The sequence below is a fragment of the Olea europaea genome, chromosome 12 (assembly GCF_002742605.1).
Source record: "Olea europaea var. sylvestris chromosome 12, O_europaea_v1, whole genome shotgun sequence".
In the NCBI taxonomy this organism is placed as follows: Eukaryota; Viridiplantae; Streptophyta; class Magnoliopsida; order Lamiales; family Oleaceae; genus Olea; species Olea europaea.
The window spans coordinates 30,673,762-30,693,368 of record NC_036248.1 but is presented as its reverse complement, the minus strand read 5'-3'; positions in this window follow the sequence as shown (position 1 = coordinate 30,693,368).

Sequence of the window (19,607 nt, the reverse complement as noted above, 5' to 3'; positions counted from 1 at the left end):
GGAATTACCTTATTGAACTACATGGTATCTACTAATTCATGAATTGTTATGAATGCTAAGATCAGTAGAATTAGTGAGATTCTTAAATCTATTGATTGTCAGTTGAGTAATAGTTCGGTGATTGGAAGATTTAGAGAAAATCTCATCTAGAACTATTTGATTCACCAACTGAGTGAGATTTTCGCTTAGAGCTCATGGAGTTTTACGTTATAAAATTAAGTCTATGATAGTAAAATAATAGGACTGCGGATGATGATTAGGAACATAGTGAGCTTTTGACTCCGTGCCTAATGTTGTACTATCATATACATTAATTTGCGTTAATACAAAATTGTATAAATGCATAAATAGGCATTGATTAGAAATAAAAACATCTTTGAAATCTAATAGATCATGGCATCAAAATCTATAATTATTGGCATTAACAAAGATGATACACTAAATGCGATAATATTTGGCATGATGAGATTTTGAGCGTACTGGAAAAATGTTATGTTTTATAGAACATCAACTAGGCAATAGTAGACTTGATGTGGGTCATACTACTTTAGAGAAGAAATATCAGAGCTTTATCAATTACGGAAAAGATAGATTCTAGTGTCTGAACATTTGAATTGTTAAGTTCCATTATAGATTATCTTTTTCTCGAATGTGATTTAGTCGAGATGATTAACATATTATTGATATTTTTGTTGGTTACATTTTTTAGATGAGTAATAAATTCAATTTGTCCTCTCAATATATTAAAACTTTGAAATAAAGCATTAATTTTTTTTTATTAACACTACCCGCATGTGAGTTGAAAGATGTGTGACTTTATGTTGCTAAGTCTCAAGGACATGCTTACGTAGTAATGTTCTAGTTTGCATAGGATTTCGAATCTTAAGTATTAAATGAGCTAGAACAAATGAGGGATAGATGAGGAGACTGGAAACAAACCAAGAAGAACATATTATATAGTAAGTACATGTAAGTGGTTTAGGTAGATGACCAATATTATAAATATTTTAAATCATATGATTTGAATCTCTTAGCTTGAAGTAGTTAAACTAAAGGATATTGCACTTGAGTATATTTCTCTTATTGTTGTTTACGAGTCAACACTGTACATATTGGACCTTATCTTGGGTTGGTTATATGAATACTTGTGCAATGGTTTGAGGTTTTGAGTTGAGAAAAACCATTCAAAATTGTAGGAATTAAACTTTCATAGAGTAAATCCATTGAAATTTCTCTGTTGACTATGATAATGAGAGATAGTGATGGAACTTCATTTTTCGTTGTATCTATATATGGATTCACGCATTTCAATTATGCTTATGACTTTCTTCAATTGAAGATATTTTATAGATATTCTTTTCTTAAATGGAGTAGAAAATTAGATTATGGAAGTAAAGATTTTGAGAACTGTTTGAAAATGTGACTCTCTATCACGAGAGTTCAGTGATCTAGAAAATGAAAGAAGAATTCTTATTGGATTGATTATTCCTTAATCACCAATAATTATATGGTCTAATGGGTAGAAGAATGGACATTGAATGTGATAAGGCTTAAGATAATAGAGTTCAATTTACAGGTTAGGTTAAGTGATGCATGTCATTTAATGGAGTATTCTCTATATTATACTTTCAGAATATAAAAGTTTTGGACTTGTAGATAACAAAATATGGGTTATCTTACACTCATAATCGACTATATATGTTCTCGATAATGAGTTTGGGAGTGCGAGATGTATCTTTGAGATACACGTGACAGTCCAAAAAAGTACTTGAGTGAGATTTTGGGTCACAAAATGTAACATTTGACATTTTTTCGTAATAAGAAAATATTTTTGGAGAATATTATTGAAATTGATATTATATGCATTGATGAATCAGTTTTGAACAAATAAAAGTTTGTTTAAACTTCTTATTCAAGTTAGAGTAATCTGTTTCCAAGTGGGAGATATCTATTCAATTGGGATCTATCTAAGAACTATCTAATTTCAATGATTTTTTTATTTTGAGTGGGAGCTAAAAACTATGTAATCAGTGGAGAAATCTAAAGAAAGCGATGGAAGTATATATAGAGTATAGAGTTCCAATCTAACTTGAGATATGGTGAAAGTTCTAATTGAACATTATGTTTATTGAGAACATTACGTTCTTAAAAACTAAGCAGAAAACTAATGAATTTATAATAGATAAGACTCATTTTTTAAAGAAAGGTTATACTCAATATGAATATATTGAATTAGATAAACCTTTTTCTTAGTAGTGAGTTATATTCTATACACCGATGCTAGCCATGATAGTGCATTTTAAGTTTAGATTACACCAAATAGACTTAGGGAGTATATTTTCATTCTCAATTGAGAAAATGATTGAAAAGATCTATATGAATTGATTTGTAGGTTTCATGATGAGGTTTTTATGGTATTGTGATAATTTTATAGTTACACTTGTAGCCTAATGTAGTCATCTCGACAGTGTTACTTGAATTTTAATAGAGCTTAAATCTCATACAAATTTCATTACGTGGGTAAAGATCATTGTATTTATGTAAATGTCTAATGATAGATTGTAATTCTAATTTTAATATTGATGATATATATAATGGCTAAGCATGAGAGGGAGTATATTGAGACAACTTTGAAATGGTTACCTCTAAAGATGAAAGACATGGGTTCGGCAAATTGTATATTTGGTGCTAAAAAGATTATTCTAGTCTTCTTACTCTATCACAAGAGAAGTATACTATAAAGAATCTAGACTATTTTAACTGTGAAATGGCTACATCGTTTATACTCTTTCATTTGAAGCGTCCGTATAAGTATTTATATAAGTGCACAAAGAAATATCCAGAAAATCATATCTAGTAAGACTAGAAGTTAGAAGTATGTTATGATGTATACTTGTTCGAACATTTGTCATACCATGGATCTAATCCGTAAGTATCAATATTATTCTTAGAAAGTTCATTGTTATATTTGAATGATGCCACCGTCACTTATTCTATTTTGTTGTTGACAGGATAACTTGCTATTGGAATAGATATGCTAATGTCGACTAATGATGTAGTCAAGTATAATTAGTTAGTAGACTTGTTTACTCTTGCTATATATAGTAGCAAGAAGTATATTTTGTAGAGTATGTCTTGACAGTTGAATAAATTATTTGGTATAGATGTATTAGACATCTAATGTACTAGTTGAGAATATGAAATCCACAATAATTATACAATTATCTCATGTGTTGAAGATTTCAAGTGTCAAGATGGAACCAAACATTTGATGGTATTTTTGTGAGAGACATTAGCAAAGAAAATGTCTTTATGATATATCTACATAAATGATAATATGTAAGCATCATACTCTTTAGATATCTAGAGATATTCTTGTTGGTAATATCAAATCTCTAGAATTGCATAGGATAGATTCCTAGTGTATCAGAAAACTCTTGATTGAATTTTTTGTATGCCCATAAAATAATTTAGAATTCATGTGTAAACTATTGATAGGATTATATGATAATGATTTGCATACACTATAAAGTATGTCGAATAGGTTGAGATTATTTCACTCACAAGAACAATCGACTCAAACATTTTAGGGTGTGCTAAGATGAGACAAAGTGATCATGTTGTATATATGATCCGATCGCCTTCATGAGATATCAGATGAGATTACAATAAGTAATCGAAATGAATTTTGATATCCATTAACCTATTTAGTAGCCAAATCGAGTTCTCGATTTAAGATTGCCTAGAGGAATGAACATAAGGGAGAACTCAAGTTAGGTATCCAAAAAAACTTGAGATAAGATTTTTACAATGTTATTTGTTTATAAAGAATATGACATACATCCTAAAAAAAGGAGAAAACATCCTAAAAAAGAAGAAAACATAGCACGTGTACTTTTACGACCAATATTGAGTAAATGACTGAATGGATCCCCTATTTCCTTATTGTGTGAAACCTTGAAGTTTATATAATCTCATATATATCCTTATGACTTTTGACTCTTTCTTGAGAATTTATTTTACTGTTGTTACTTTAACATGTTACCAATGGCTAATTGATTTGGCTTGATGGGACATATGGAATGTAGCTGATTCAAAGTTGAAGGATTCAAATATGAAAGGAAAATTATTTTGACCAACATTTATATTTGTATTCACCGACCGGATAATTGTATTTATCCATTTAAGGTATAAAATACAATTATGAATACAATGATACGATGTGGAGTTTACATATCTTCCATAAATACTCGAGGGATCAGAAATACTTGAATTAATGTTGAAAAATGAGCTTGGGATATAACGAAATGTAATGTTCCTCTACTAAAGTTACTAGATATCTTTAACAAGTTTATAGTACCGTAAACTATAATATTACTCACTGGTCGCACGATTTATTCGTCGTATGAATCTTTGTGAGATAGACCTTGGGAAGAATCTAACGTGTGATATTCGTTATCACTTGTAGTTCGGATCAAACCCATTAGGTACGACAGATATCGGGAAATACAGATTGTGGGTTGCCTATGTAGAGGGAACCAACCCACAATTTATTAAAGTGGATTGGAAAGAATGGTTTGAATAAGATTCAAAGTCATAATTTCCCTAACTTCAACCAACTTCCATGATTTTACTTAACTCCCATAATTTTGTCTCGCACTTGAGAGAGATAAAAAGATGGAAATAAAATATGGTGAAATTCAATGTGAAAATACACCAAAATTCACTACAAAAAAATTGTGATTCTGGGACAAGCTTTTTTGCGACGTACAAAAAGTTGTTACAATAAGTGATTTAACGTGACATTTTTAAAGTTTGACGAGAAGATTATGATGAAAAAAGTAAGTATCAAAAAATATAAGGCAATATGAAAGTTGTTGTAAAATGTGAGAAGTAGCAATAAATAATAAAGAATGTCGCCAAAAATATGATGGGAGCAAGGCGCCAAAATATTTTTAGTGGGAAAATTATAACAACAAACTTTTATTTCTTGCAACAAAATGTTTGTAATCTAATAGGGTCTACTTTTTGCAACAAATTTGTATATTATAGACTCTAATATTGTCGTAGGGCAAATGGTATGACAACATGCAGGGCATGCACAAGCCCTTGAATGTATGTTGTTGTTAAGTTTTTGTGGCATACCTCGTTCGTTGCTTTATTTATATTTCGCAACACTCTTTACTTGTTGTCTAAACTTCTTTTTGCAACATTTTTTTATTTGGCTAAATTTTTTACTCTAATAGTGTTTTTTTTTGGCTAAATTTTAATATTTAATATAATTTTTTTTTAATCATTCACTACTAGAAAATGAGGCAACAGAGATGGAATTTTTAGAGATGTCTTCCTTGCAGTTACCAACGGATTAACAACAAATTAGTAATAAATTATTATTTTATCAATTTTTAAAATTATATATTTTATTACCAACAGAATTACCAATTGAAGTTTTTCATTTGTAGAATTCCGATGCTAATGGGTGGGCAAAGAATAAAAAATTATAATTACTAAATAGTTACCTACGAAAAAAATTCCGTAGAAACATTGGTAAAAATATTTAAACATTAATAAAAATGTAAAGAAAAATATGAATAACCAATGTTTACAATATGCAATTTCCCTCCTACGTAAATTTTCGCTTCCCACTAGAACTTTTCCATTTATCTCTAAAACTAAAAACTTCGCATTCCACTCAAATCAAATGCTGAGGCCCTAAACCCACATGGCAGACCAAGGGCTCTCTCTCATTCTCTCTCGTCAAATACAAGTGCTGAAGCCCTAAGCCCGCCGTGTCATCTCTTTCCAATAAAATCTCCCAGCCAGTGGATTATTAGTAATGGAGGGAAGCATTTTTGCAGTAAATTTTGTTGGAATTTTGTTGTACAGAACATATTTTCCATAAATGACTTGCAAAACAGTAAAACAAAATATTATTTCCAAAAAATGAATTGCACAGAATAAAAAACAAAAGTATAAAGAAGTCCAGAATTCGGAATGAGGATGATCGAGGCGAGAACTAGGCTCTCTGTCCTTAAGACATTTTTACCCCGTCACACGGTGCTTACGGTATGTGGTAAAGCGTCTCCCAAGATACAACGATCAGATACTTGCAAAAGCAGCACTTCGACTGCAGGGCAACGAACCAGAACAGAAATACTCTCTGTAATACTATTGCAGAAAGAAGAGTATGAATGCAGAAAAAAAATTTCGTGATGTTTCTGTGTGTTATGTAAATTGAAAGCCTGAGAACCATTCAAATAGAGGAGAGACTTGACAGTTGAGCAGTTTCCATCCACCACTCACGCCCACTTAACGCACAGTTTTAGCAAACTGATGGGTTGGTTAATAAACTGTCAAAGGGAGGGAATTAATTGAATTTAAAAAATTAAAAATTAAAAATAATTTTTTTAAAAAAAAAATTAATATTAACACAGGCCCACACCCACGCCCCGACCTGACCCTACCCGCCCAGACGGACGGCGGCGACAGCGCGAGCACGTGTGGCCTTTGGATTAGTCTAGACATTGTCTAAGACTCCCCTCTTTCAAAGACTATTGGTACCCCTTGGGGTCCAAACCTATATCCAAACTTGAAGTTTATTAAATTGTTCAAGGTTGTGTTTGCAACCTATGTGGGATTGGAACATTTTTCCAATTCTTTCCATTTATTTCTCTTATTTATTGTCCAACTTTCAACCATAATTTCTCATTCATATTGAAGTGGTTTTTCACAATTAAATATTCTGCACTCATTTGCTCGGAACGTAGAATTTAATTGAGCATTAATTTCGATACATCGAACATCGAGTCCCACTTAAAATTGTGGTCAAAGTTGACCAATGACCCACCACTTCCAACAATCCCCCACATGAATGGAAATTATCATGACTATGCAATGCAGACACGAACAGAGAATACGGGAGAAAGACTTATTGCATCAGGAGAGGTAGCTTTTGGCTTTGAACCTGCCTTAGTGGAATACTATCGAGTTTACTTGGCTAATCAGTGAGCTGATGTCTTGAATTGTTCAGCCGTTGGTGTAAACCAAGGCAACAGTATCCACACAATAACCTTTCTATTCAATTCTTAGGTTCTCATAGTTGTGTTCATTTTGACCCTGAACAATTCTTGGGATTCACAAGTGCTTTAGAGAATTTTAAGCCTCAAATTCTCATAGGAGCGGCCCCACTTCACACTTATATAGGTGATCTCCTATTAAAAGTATTCTGCTATACCCCACTTAGTTTATCCAAGCTATAGGAATCATTAAAAGTTACAACTTAGCCTTTTACTTTCTGCAGACAGCACTTTTTATAAAGGGATGGTTAAGTGCTTAATTGAGTCTTAATAACTTAGTTGTCCCATTGAACCAAGATCATGGAATCTCCAGTCAACAAGGTTGGGTTACCATCATTAAGATTCATGCATGTTTGGCTTTAATCCCATTCCCTTTGATAGATAATAGACTTGATCTCTTGGTAGACCTTTTGTAAGCGAATCCGCGAGATTCTCCTTTGATTTCACATAATCAATGGCGATAATACCATTTGAGATCAACTGCTTTATGGTATTGTGTCTACGACGTATATGTCTAGACTTACCATTATACATGCAATTTTGTGCCCTTGCAATAGCAGACTGATTGTCACAGTGAATACTAATTGCAGGCACCAGCTTAGGCCAACACGGGATATCCTCTAAGAAGTTACGAAGCCATTCTGCTTCTTCTCCAGCTTTATCTAATGCAATAAACTCCGATTCCATTGTTGATCGAGCTATGCAAGTTTGCTTTGAGGATTTCCAAGACACTGCCGCACCACTAAGTGTAAATATATAACCACTTGTGGATTTGGAATCTTTCATATCAGATATCCAATTCTCATCACAATATCCTTCTAATACTGCTGGATATCTCATATTATGTAATCCAAATTTTAAGGTATGTTTTAAGTATCGAAGTACTCTATTCAATGCCTTCCAGTGATCATTGCTTGGATTACATGTGAACCTACTCAATTTATTAACTGCGAACGCAATGTCAGCACGTGTGCAGTTCATTAAATACATCAGACTTCCAATAACCTGAGAATATCTTAACTGATGTACAGGTTCACTTCTATTTTTTGCTAAGTGTAGACTCGTGTCTACTGGAGTTTTGACTGGACTTTCATCAAAGACTCCAAATCTCTTTAGCACATACTCAACATAATGAGATTGTGAAAGAATGAGGCCATCTGGTGTTTTAAAAATTTTAATTCCAAGAATTACATCTGCTACACCCATGTCCTTCATGTCAAAATGTTTTGTTAACATTTTCTTAGTGGAGACAATGATATCATGATTGCTACCCAGAATTAGCATATCATCCACATATAGACATACTAAGACATATGCTGTCGGTGTACTCTTATTATACACACATTTATCACACTCGTTAATTTTAAAACCATTTGACAGCATTGTTTAGTTAAACTTTTGGTGTCACTGCTTTGGCGCCTGTTTTAGTCCATATAAAGATTTAACGAGTCTGCAAACCTTTTTCTCTTGTCCATGAGCGACAAATCCTTCAGGTTGCTCCATGTAGATTTCTTCTTCCAACTCACCATTTAGAAAAGCTGTTTTAACATCCATTTGATGAATTTCAAGATTATTTATCGCAGCAATTGCAATAAGGATTCTTATCGAAGTAATCCTCGTTACTGGTGAGTAAGTATCAAAGAAATCAAGACCTTCCTTTTGTCTATATCCTTTTGCTACCAAACGAGCTTTATATTTATCAATAGATCCATCCAATTTTAACTTTTTCTTGAAAATCCACTGGCAACCTAGAGGTTTATTTCCAGGTGGGAGATCAACCAACTCCCAAGTATGATTTTGCATTATCGATTCAATTTCACTATTGATAGCTTCTTTCCAAAAAGGAGCCTCTGGTGTTGACATTGCTTCACTGAATGTCTTTGGTTCATTTTCGATCATCTACGTTACTTCCTGTCCCTTTTACTACATCTGAGTTCTTCTTTATTTTCATCATTATTTGCAGTATCGTAAGTTCATTTTGTTGAACTTACATCACTTTTGTCTTTACGAGGAAAGACATCTTCGAAGAAACTTGTATTCCTTGATTCAATTATTGTATCTTCATGTATATCCGTAATCTCGGATTTATGCACAAGAAAGCGATATGCACTACTGTTATGAGCATATCCAATAAATATGTAATCTACAGTTTTTGGTCCTATTTTTATTTGTTTAGGTTTTGGCACTTCTACCTTTGCCAAACACCCCCACACTTTCAAGTATTTATATGAAGGTTTATGACATTTCCATAATTCGTAAGGTGTTTCATCTTTTACTTTGTGTGGTATTTTGTTAAGAATGTGATTTGCCGAGAGGATAGCCTCCCCCCACAAATTCTGTGGTAGGCCAGAACTAATCAACATAGCATTCATCATTTCTTTAAGCGTGCGGTTCTTTCGTTCCGCAATACCATTAGATTGAGGTGAGTAAGGAGCCATTGTTTGATGAATGATACCTTGTTCAGAACAAAATTCTTCAAACGGCGCTCCATATTCTCCATCTCTATCACTTCGAACAATTTTTATTGTTTTGCTAAGTTGATTTTCAACTTCATTCTTATAATGTTTAAACATTTCCAAAGCCTCATCTTTGCTTTTTAATAGATAAACATAACAGTACCGAGTGCAATCGTTAATGAAAGTGATGAAAGACTTTTTTCCACCTTTAGTTTGTACGAATTTCAAATCACATATATCGCTGTGAATTAATTCTAAAGGTAAAGTATTTCTATCAACTGAAGGAAATGGTCTTTTGGCTAATTTAGCCTCAACACAAGTTTCACATTTGTGATTAGGATCGAAACTTAGAGAAGGTAGCGAATTTAATTTCATTAATTTGCGCACCAGCTTTAAAGTTTGCATGTCCTAATCTTTTATGCCATAAACAAGAAGAATCAACAATATACGCAGAAGTAGAAGCTTCATTAATCTTGTTCAATTTAGGTACAATAGTAAGGACGTTCATCTTGAACATCCCATCGGTCATGTAACATTTTCCAACGTACATCCCATTTTTAGTTAGTACAAATTTGTTAGATACAATTACTAACTTAAACCCATTCTTGCTAAGAAGAGAACTAGAAATAAGATTTTTCCGGATGTCCGGCACATGCAGCACATTGTTGAGGACGAGTTCCTTGCCAGATGTCATCTTCAAGGTCACCTTTCCTTGTCCTTCAACCTTTGAACTTGAGGAATTTCCCATGAACAGTTGTTCTCCATTGATAGTTTTGTAATCAGAAAACACATTCTTTTCAGCACAAATGTGGCGAGTGGCACCAGTGTCGACCCACCATTCCCTGGGATTTCCAACACTATTACATTCAGATATTACAGCAGATAGGTGCATTTCTTGAACACCTTCAGACAGATTTTCAGTTTCAACAACATGTCCACGGTCATTTTGCTTTTTAGGCTTGCGACAGTCAATTGCACGATGTCCAGGTTTGCCACAGTTGAAGCAGTCCCCTTTGAACTTCTTGTTCTTCTGGTTGTTTTTCTTCGGAGCAAAGTTTGAGTGCTTCCTTTTCATGTTCTTCTTTGAACTTGATTCAACCATGTTTGCCTTAGCTTCCATGCTTGGTCCCCCGTTCCTCCTTTCAGATTTCTTAGTATTTTCTTCGATCCTCAAACGCATAATCAACTCCTCCATGTTTATTTCCTTACGTTTGTGTTTGAGGTAATTTTTGAAATCTCTCCATGAAGGCGGGAGTTTTTCAATTACCGCTGCTACTTGGAATGACTTACTTACAGTCATTTTTTCAGCATGTAAATCATGGAGGAGTACCTGCAAATCTTGAACTTGGGAAATAACAGATTTAGAGTCAATCATTTTGTATTCCAAAAATTTTTCGACAAGAAATTTTTTAGATCCAGCATCTTCAGTTTTATATTTTTTCTCTAAAGATTTCCATAGTTCTTTTGCAGTTTTTATTATGCTATATACACCATATAGCGAATCATTCAGTCCATTCAGTACATAGTTTTTGCATAAGAAATCGAAATGTTTCCATGCGTCCAAGGCAATAATCGAAGCTCGATTATTTTCTCCTTGTTGAACAGTAGGAGGATCCTCCGTGAGAAACTTTGCCAGGTTCAGAGTGGTGAGATAGAACAGCATTTTCTACTGCCATCTCTTAAAATCGACCCCATTAAATTTTTCAGGTCTCTCTCCATGAGGAACATGAGTTGAACCAGAAGGACCAGATATTGTCGGCGTTACAGTAGCCACAGTTGGCGTCACAGCCACAGCAGGGGGAATTGCATTGATCCCAACAGTGTTAGCCATTTCTGTTTTCAAAACAGAAGATCAACCGGTCAGAATTTACAAATTTAAATTCTGCAAAATAGTAATTTTGCATAAGAGTCTGCAAAGGTTAGAAATAAGCAAGTACAATTATGGAAAATAATTTTCTATTAAAAAACGTCTTAAGAATGTTGGGATTTTGTTGTACAGAACATATTTTCCATAAATGACTTGCAAAACAGTAAAACAAAATATTATTTCCAGAAAATGAATTGCACAGAATAAAAAACAAAAGTATAAAGAAGTCCAGAATTCGGAATGAGGATGATCGAGGCGAGAACTAGGCTCTCTGTCCTTAAAATGTTTTTACCCCGTCACAGCGTGCTTATGGTATGTGGTAAAGCGTCTCCCAAGATACAACGATCAGATACTTGCAGAAGCAGCACTTCGACTGCAAGGCAACGAACCAGAACAGAAGTACTCTCTGTAATACTATTGCAGAAAGAAGAGTATGAATGCAGAAAAAAAATTTCGTGATGTTTCTGTGTGTTATGTAAATTGAAAGCCTGAGGACCATTCAAATAGAGGAGAGAGTTGACGGTTGAGCAGTTTCCATCCACCACTCATGCCCACTTAACGCACAGTTTTAGCAAACTGATGGGTTGCTTAATAAACTGTCAAATGGAGGGAATTAATTGAATTTAAAATTAAAAATTAAACGGCGGTGGCAGCGCGCGCGCGGCCATTGGATTAGTCTAGATATTGTCTAAGACTCCCCCCTTTCAAAGACTATTGGTATCCCTTGGGGTCCAAACCCATATCCAAACTTGAAGTTTATTAAGTGATTCAAGATTGTGTTTGCAACCTATGTGGGATTGGAACATTTTTCCAATTCTTTCCCATTTATTCCTCTTATTTATTGTCCAACTTTCAACCATAATTTTTCATTCATATTGAAGTGGTTTTTCACAATTAAATATTCTATACTCATCTGCTCGGAACGTAGAATTTAATTGAGCATTAATTTCGATACATCGAACATCGGGTCCCACTTAAAATTGTGGTCAAAGTTGATCCAATTGACCCACCACTTCCAACAAATTTTCGTTGTGGAAGTTTCGGTCCAGCTCCAGGAGAAGAAACAATTGTATTTTTCCCAGAAACCCCACTAAATGTGAGGGTTCACTATTATGCTATTTTACTCTTGATGTAGTGTTTTTTCTTCATTTTATTGAATTGCCTATTCAAGAGATATAGCTCTAATTAGATTTCCTTTTTAGTGGTTGTGGTTGGAGAAGTCGGCGAAGTTCTGGTTGGAATTGAGGATGAAGGTAACACTTGTTATTTGGCTATGTGACGTGTTGTTTCCTTTCTTTGCCATCACTTGTAGTTGATATTATTGGCCTTCTACTTTCATTTTTTAATTCTGCATATGTTGTTCATAAATTTCTCTTTAAAGCATGTCTGAGTAATTTTATTCTGTTTCTACTAGAAATATATAACTATCATAGTTGTTTGTAATTGTTGTATTAGATACTGTCAAATATGTGAATAGATGATTTATTGTGCCACTTTTACGGTATTAGAAACAAGGGAATCAAGTATTAATGTTATTGCAGTCCAGGCCAAAGTTCATCTTCCCTTTGATCACCAATATTTGGTTCAAAATCTTTCCACTCACGTATCTTTTGTTTAGTTTTCTTTGCATTATATCTATGCCCTTCATCATAATGTAAATATCCTTCCATGATATTATCTGGTCACGGACAATATTTAGTTGTACATATGGTTGGTGATCATATGCTCAGCAATTTCGTGCCAAAATTTGTCTTAAATCTATGTGCAAAAGGAATGAATAATTTTACTTGTGGCATTGTATTCAAGGATAATAATTCTCTTCAAATATTGCTTTATAATGCGTATCGTGTCATTTTTTGACTTTGATCGCGTGATTTAGTCAATCCAACCTGACATAAATGAATTTTGAAAATGTCACTATATGTTGAATTTCTTTATTTGTATCAACCATGTCGATTTTCCTGCCAATTCACGTTCTAGTTTGAATGCTATGGTATATTCTTAGCGTTCAGCTCAATCAATTTACTGCATTTCTGTGATTGGAAGAAATTATAGATATTAAATATCATCAGTTAATTGAAAATTATGTAGACAAATTTATTTTAAAGAATTTTTTGTATGTTGATGTTTACGAGAGTGAAATTAAGATTAAATTACTCAGTTTTCCTTAATATCACTTCTGTACAATAATCTCAATGAAGTAATGTCGGCAAGTTCAGAAGGTAGCTTGCATATGGAAATTTTATCTGTCTTTCTAATTGTTGAGAAGTTTTCTTCATTGAATTCATATAGTTGATCTATTTTAGACTTTTTCTCTGAGAGTGGAATTGACAACCATGAAGAAATTGCTGGTGAAGGATAAAGAATTCATTTTTGGGGCATTTCTCCTAATAACTTCTCCCTTAAGGACTCTTCAACTTTTTTACTAGAGAATCTTTACAAATAAACATAAATTGCTGGCAATCTAGCATTGAGGAAATTGTTCCCCATGTCAATTGATCTAAGCTCAATGAATTTGGAGAAATCAAAAGCATACAATTTTGTATGATCTAGGTGAATACAGTGATATACATGATGGATAGGAATTGGTCCAAATCACAATCTGGATTTTATTACATAGTAGTCTTACCTAGTAAGTTTATTTATGTTCAAATTCTCTATTGGCTAGTAGGTTTTGTGAACTCAATTAAAAAATTTCTGTTGTGATGTAAGAATAACTTCCTATTGACAATTCGGTTATCTAGTGCATTGGGTATAGTTTGATTTTCTAGTAGCAGAAATTAATGTCACTTAATAAAGGATGTACTCATTACACAAATAAACTTGGTTTAGCTAATACATAGAACTATGTGCTTTACTTGTAGTACTATTCTTTCGCTAATCCCTATGCTGAGTAATGTGGCTTGTTTATATTGTGAATTCTGATTATCATTGTAGGAATATCATGTAAATACTTAATATGATGAGTTGCTTTCCATGTGTAGAAATGTAATCCACTTGTTTCTCCATTGACAAAACAGTTATATTTACTCCTCAGTATATTCCCTCGTACTTGATATGGTCTCACTGCAGTAATGTTACTTTGAACGATCAGTTAGATGTTAAGTAGAGTTGGGGTATCTTTTCTTTCTTTTTACATTATTTGAACAGCGGCCAATTGGCCTTATAGCTTTAGGGTGTCGCTAGGTGAAGGGGGTTTTTTTTTTTTTTTTTTTTTTTTTTTATTTTATTTAAATTGATATATTTTTCTTACAACTAACTTTACTACTTTTTATATGTTTGTCCGTGACTAACATTTTGGGACTTTTTCTTACAAGAATGCTTATTTAATCAAACTACAAATTGATGGTGAGTTGGAATCATGTTTTGGTGTCGAGAATGTTATCTAGGAGTTTCGTGAGTATTTTGTTATTTCTTCTATATTTTTAGTTCTATTTTCTGCTTTTGAAGTTTGGTGAATCAACATAAGTAGTTCGACATCGTTACTACCATTATACTTTATTTGTTTTAGTTTTGGCGGTAAGTATCCATTTGGTTAACAATAATATGTATTTTTTGATGTATTTTGTAATTATTTATATTTGGATTATTACATTGAAGCATTCTTTTTATAGTCATGAGTTATTTTTATTGGAGTTACATTTTCAAATAGAAGGTGATCAATCATCAATGCGGCTAAGAAAAGCTTAATTAGGGATAACTGTCATGACAAATTAACTTGCTTTCCTTTCAATTTTTCATAACATATGTGCATTACAACGATATTATGGCTAGTAATATTGTGTTGCTATTTTGCATTTTCTATGTCAAATAAATAATGTTGTGATTTTGTTAATGTGATTGAATGGTCCTACATTGTCACAAAATACATTCCATGACTCAACATTCACAACAAACATTTTTCTTGTAAAAACTTTATTGGAATAATTCGTTGCGATAAACTGTATGTCGCCCTTTTATTTTTTAGCAACATATATGTATTGTGACCACATTATGGCTACAAATATCGTGTTGCTATTTCGTATTTGTTTGCATCAAACAAATAGTGTTGTGATTTGGTTAATATCATCGAATGGTCAAAAGTTGTCACACAATACATTCCGTTACTCAACATTCGCAACAAACATATTTCTTGTAAAAACTTTATTGAAATATTCACTGCAACAAATTGACTTGTCATCTTTTTAACTTTTTCTGCCATACATTGCGACAACATTGTGGTTACAAATATTGTGAGCCATTTCATATGTTCTGCGTCAAACAAATGGTGTTGCGATTTTGTTAATGTGGTAAATGGCTAAAAGTCGTCATAGAATACATTCTGTGACTCATGTAAAAAGGCAATACTCGCAACAAACATATTGTCATCTCTTAAATTACTTTTGCAACAAAATTTCAATTTTTACGACAACATTTCTTTGTCGCAAAATCGGTTGTTTTTTGTAGTGATTGGAAAGGTTCTAAAAGCACTATTTTGGCATGAAAACTCACAAAAAAATGGTAGTTACGTTGTGACCAATAATCCCCTTCCATTGTGATCATTGAAATGCAAGAAAATTTTAGATTTGGAAAGCAAGGAGAGTCAACCATTCAAAAGATCTTGGAATTTGCCAATTCAAGTAAAGATTCTTGACCCAAAATTTATGTTCAAGAATGTTGCAAATCCTAACAGAATTCAATGTAGTATAATGCATGGTTATTTACTAGTTAGAGCACTTTCCCTTAAACCCTATGTCGCATAATAGTTACGAAACATATTTGAAAACAATGAAATGTATTTTAAATAAAACGTAAAAAGCTATCATCAATTACAAAAAGAGAGAATTGGGATATGTTCAACATAATATAAATCATCGTAGAGTTCGATAGAGGATAGAAATATACCGCTATACTTTATGTGAATTTTTAAGTGTTCACAAGACCTCATGCATTTTTATATATGCACTTGTCATAGAAATATAGGCCCGCGGTATGTAAAAATAGGTTCGATATATCTTGAGAGAGAGTATTGGATAGATTAGGAGCACTGATTCATCAATAATTTAAATGTGTTGTCACATTGTGAAATTAGGGTTTAAGGTGATAATTGCATAGAAAATTGTGATCCTAGTGTTTTTAATTTCCATTAAATATAACCAATTCGCGCTCTAACATATAATTTGCATTTGAATTCATTAAAATATTGTTTTGCATAGTTGAGTTCATTCTAATCTTCAATTTTGCATAATTAGGGTTTTCATAAAATTAGAGTTTTCTTTCTAAAATTAGAGTTTATTTAGGTAAATATTCATATTGAGTAATTTCATTTCGGTTAAGACTACACTAGGTAAAATTGAACTACTCAATCTCTGTGGGACGATATTCATGCTCAAATATCCACTTTATTACTTGTTAACGAACCGTACACTTGCGGTGGTTTAAACCGAAAGAAATATTGTGAACACAAACTTCAGTGGATTGAACTTCATTTGAATCAATCGGAGAATGTTAAATATACTTTTGAGATGTGCTGTGTTTCCTTTAGGCTTTTCACTAACTTGTTATCGACATACACTTTTATGATTTTTCCAAGTTGATTGATGAACATTTAATTGACCAATTGTTGGTAGGAGGCCTCCGTATTCTTTAGTCCAATGCGCAGGAGTTTTTAAGAGTATATAGGTCTGAACTATGTTAACAGAAGTATGCTTTCGTTCATCTCATACAACCTCCAAGGTAATAGCGTTTACCTTGGAAACGCAATAATTATCATGGCCAGAAAGCCTTAGGATAGAGACATGGCAAGAGCTTTTCTCTTATTCAAAGTATGAATTTGACTCTGCCGTGTATCCTATGGTTTTATCATTTCTTGGTCATGAATTTCTTCTTTTATCAAATCCACCAACTCATCATATGTTTTTAGTCCTCGATTGTGGATGCCTATCCAAAAGGGAGTCATCTTATCAAAAGTAGACCTCAAGACCTTGTATCTTGTGAAATACTCTCAACATCAATCAATTTTTAGGATTTCACTTGATCAAATTCTAAATCAACAATAATCCTAACACATGTGAGTCATCAAACCTAACAATCTCCGCCTTGACTCAAATTCTACTGCTTACGAACGAAACTCCTGGATTTCAAATCCATCTGCATTGAAATTAACTGGTCGAATCTCCTCAACACAATAACCACTCCATATAAACCAAACACTCATCCTCTGTCCATTGTCCACAACCAACACTCGAACCCAAACCCAGGGTTCCCAATTCCACCAAGGAATTAATGTTGATCACACGAGCCGAAGCACACCCTGTAGCAAGAATCAAACTAGATGTTTGATCAAAAACTGGAACTGTCGCCTTCAATATCTTCAAAAGCAGCCAAATATTACGAACACCAGCGTACCTATGCTCGATGAGTCCTACCCCAACAACTGAATACAGTGTACCCACTGAAATTAGTGGCAAAGCGGGGTTACCAACGCTCTCCCTAGCAGTATTCTGAACTGACTTAAAGCCCAACCCAAGAGATATTGTACCAAACTGAACTTATACCACGGTACTAAACTTGTCCAAATGTCTTTTAATCGGTTCTACACTCCCATGCAAAATGTACAACTGGGATCTCCTCCGTCCCTCCAATACAACTCGGACTCCTTTTCGAACCTTTAAGACTCCACCTCCTCCAGAGAATTTATACCCTTTTGCATCCAAGGTACTCAGGGAAATGAGATTCTTTTTCAGGTCAGGAACATGTCGAACCTGATCAATTATTCTGAATATTCCATCCCGCAGCCTCAATCTGACTCGACCAATTCCAGCAATACGGCAAGATTGGTTATTTCCGAACACCACTCCACCTTGCTGAACAGTATCATATGTCTGAAATAAATTTCTATCGGAACACATTGTGCGAACATGTTGAACCCAGACTCCACATCAGATGTCTTGATCAACATCACCTCTTCGTCATCTGAACAATTCTCGACTACATTGGTTTCGTCTGAATTCAAAGGTTGTACCCCATGATTTACAGCTAAATCACCTTTAGCTTGCAACATATCGCAATCCTTCCGAATATGTCCCTTCCTTTTGTAGTAGAAACATGTCACATTGCTAAATAAGACTCTCAATCTGTCTCTTCGTTGACCACCTTGAAATACAAGAGCTTCCCCGTCCCTTGATTTAGTTCCAACCAAATGCTTCATCTTTTCCTTTAAGTGCAAAGTACCATAGACATCTTCTATAGTCAAAGTATCTCTACAAGATAGTATCTCAAAATGACACATAAGACCTAGGCAACGAACGCAATAGGATCAAATCAAGATCCTCTTCATACTACTTAACCTCCAACGTCTCTAGATCTGCAGCTATTTCCTTCAATACGACAATATGGTCTTTCAACGACTCTCCTTCCGCCATGCGATGAGAATACAACTTTTGTTTAAGAGCCAGTTTACTTGTAAGAATCTTAGTCATACACAATTGCTCCAACCTCAACCACAAAGCAGCCGTCATTTTCTCCTTCAAGACATCCCGTAGAATGTTGTTAAACAGATGAAGATGAATCAATAACATATAGATCCTTCCATTGTATCTCCTCCGTTGTCCATCCAGCTGGCATCCTTTCAAAACCTAACAATGCATCTTCTAAATCCAACTGCGCTAGAACAACCCTCATCTTTACTTGCCACAACGAGAACCTTGTATTGCGATCTAATTGCAGAATATCATACATCAACTTAGCCATCCCAAAAGGATCTCAACCAATCCAGAGAAAATCAATAGCCTAGCTCTAATGCCACTTGTTAGGCGTGCAAAAACTCCAATAACACAAGTTGATTCCAAACCAAATTTTAAGGAACGAGATTGTATGACTATATTGAAGTAAACAAGATCACACGATGAAAACACAAGATTTAATTTGTAAAGAAAAAAATACAAAGGGTAAACACAGAGGAACGATGTTTATTAATTTAAAAGTATGGATAATAAAAGACAGACTAGCAATACTGCTTGTATGTTACTCTCTACAAATTGACCAGAGAAGTCTTGTATTTATAGACCAACCCTATAAGAATCCTAAAAGGCAAAAAATAAAATAAAATATATATTACAATTAGGAGAACCAATTTCAATAGGATTTTGTTTCTTTTTGTTGGATGCAATTAGATTCTCTTTCCAAGTAAAAGTCTAGCATACATCTTCAAGAGATTCCTAATCAATT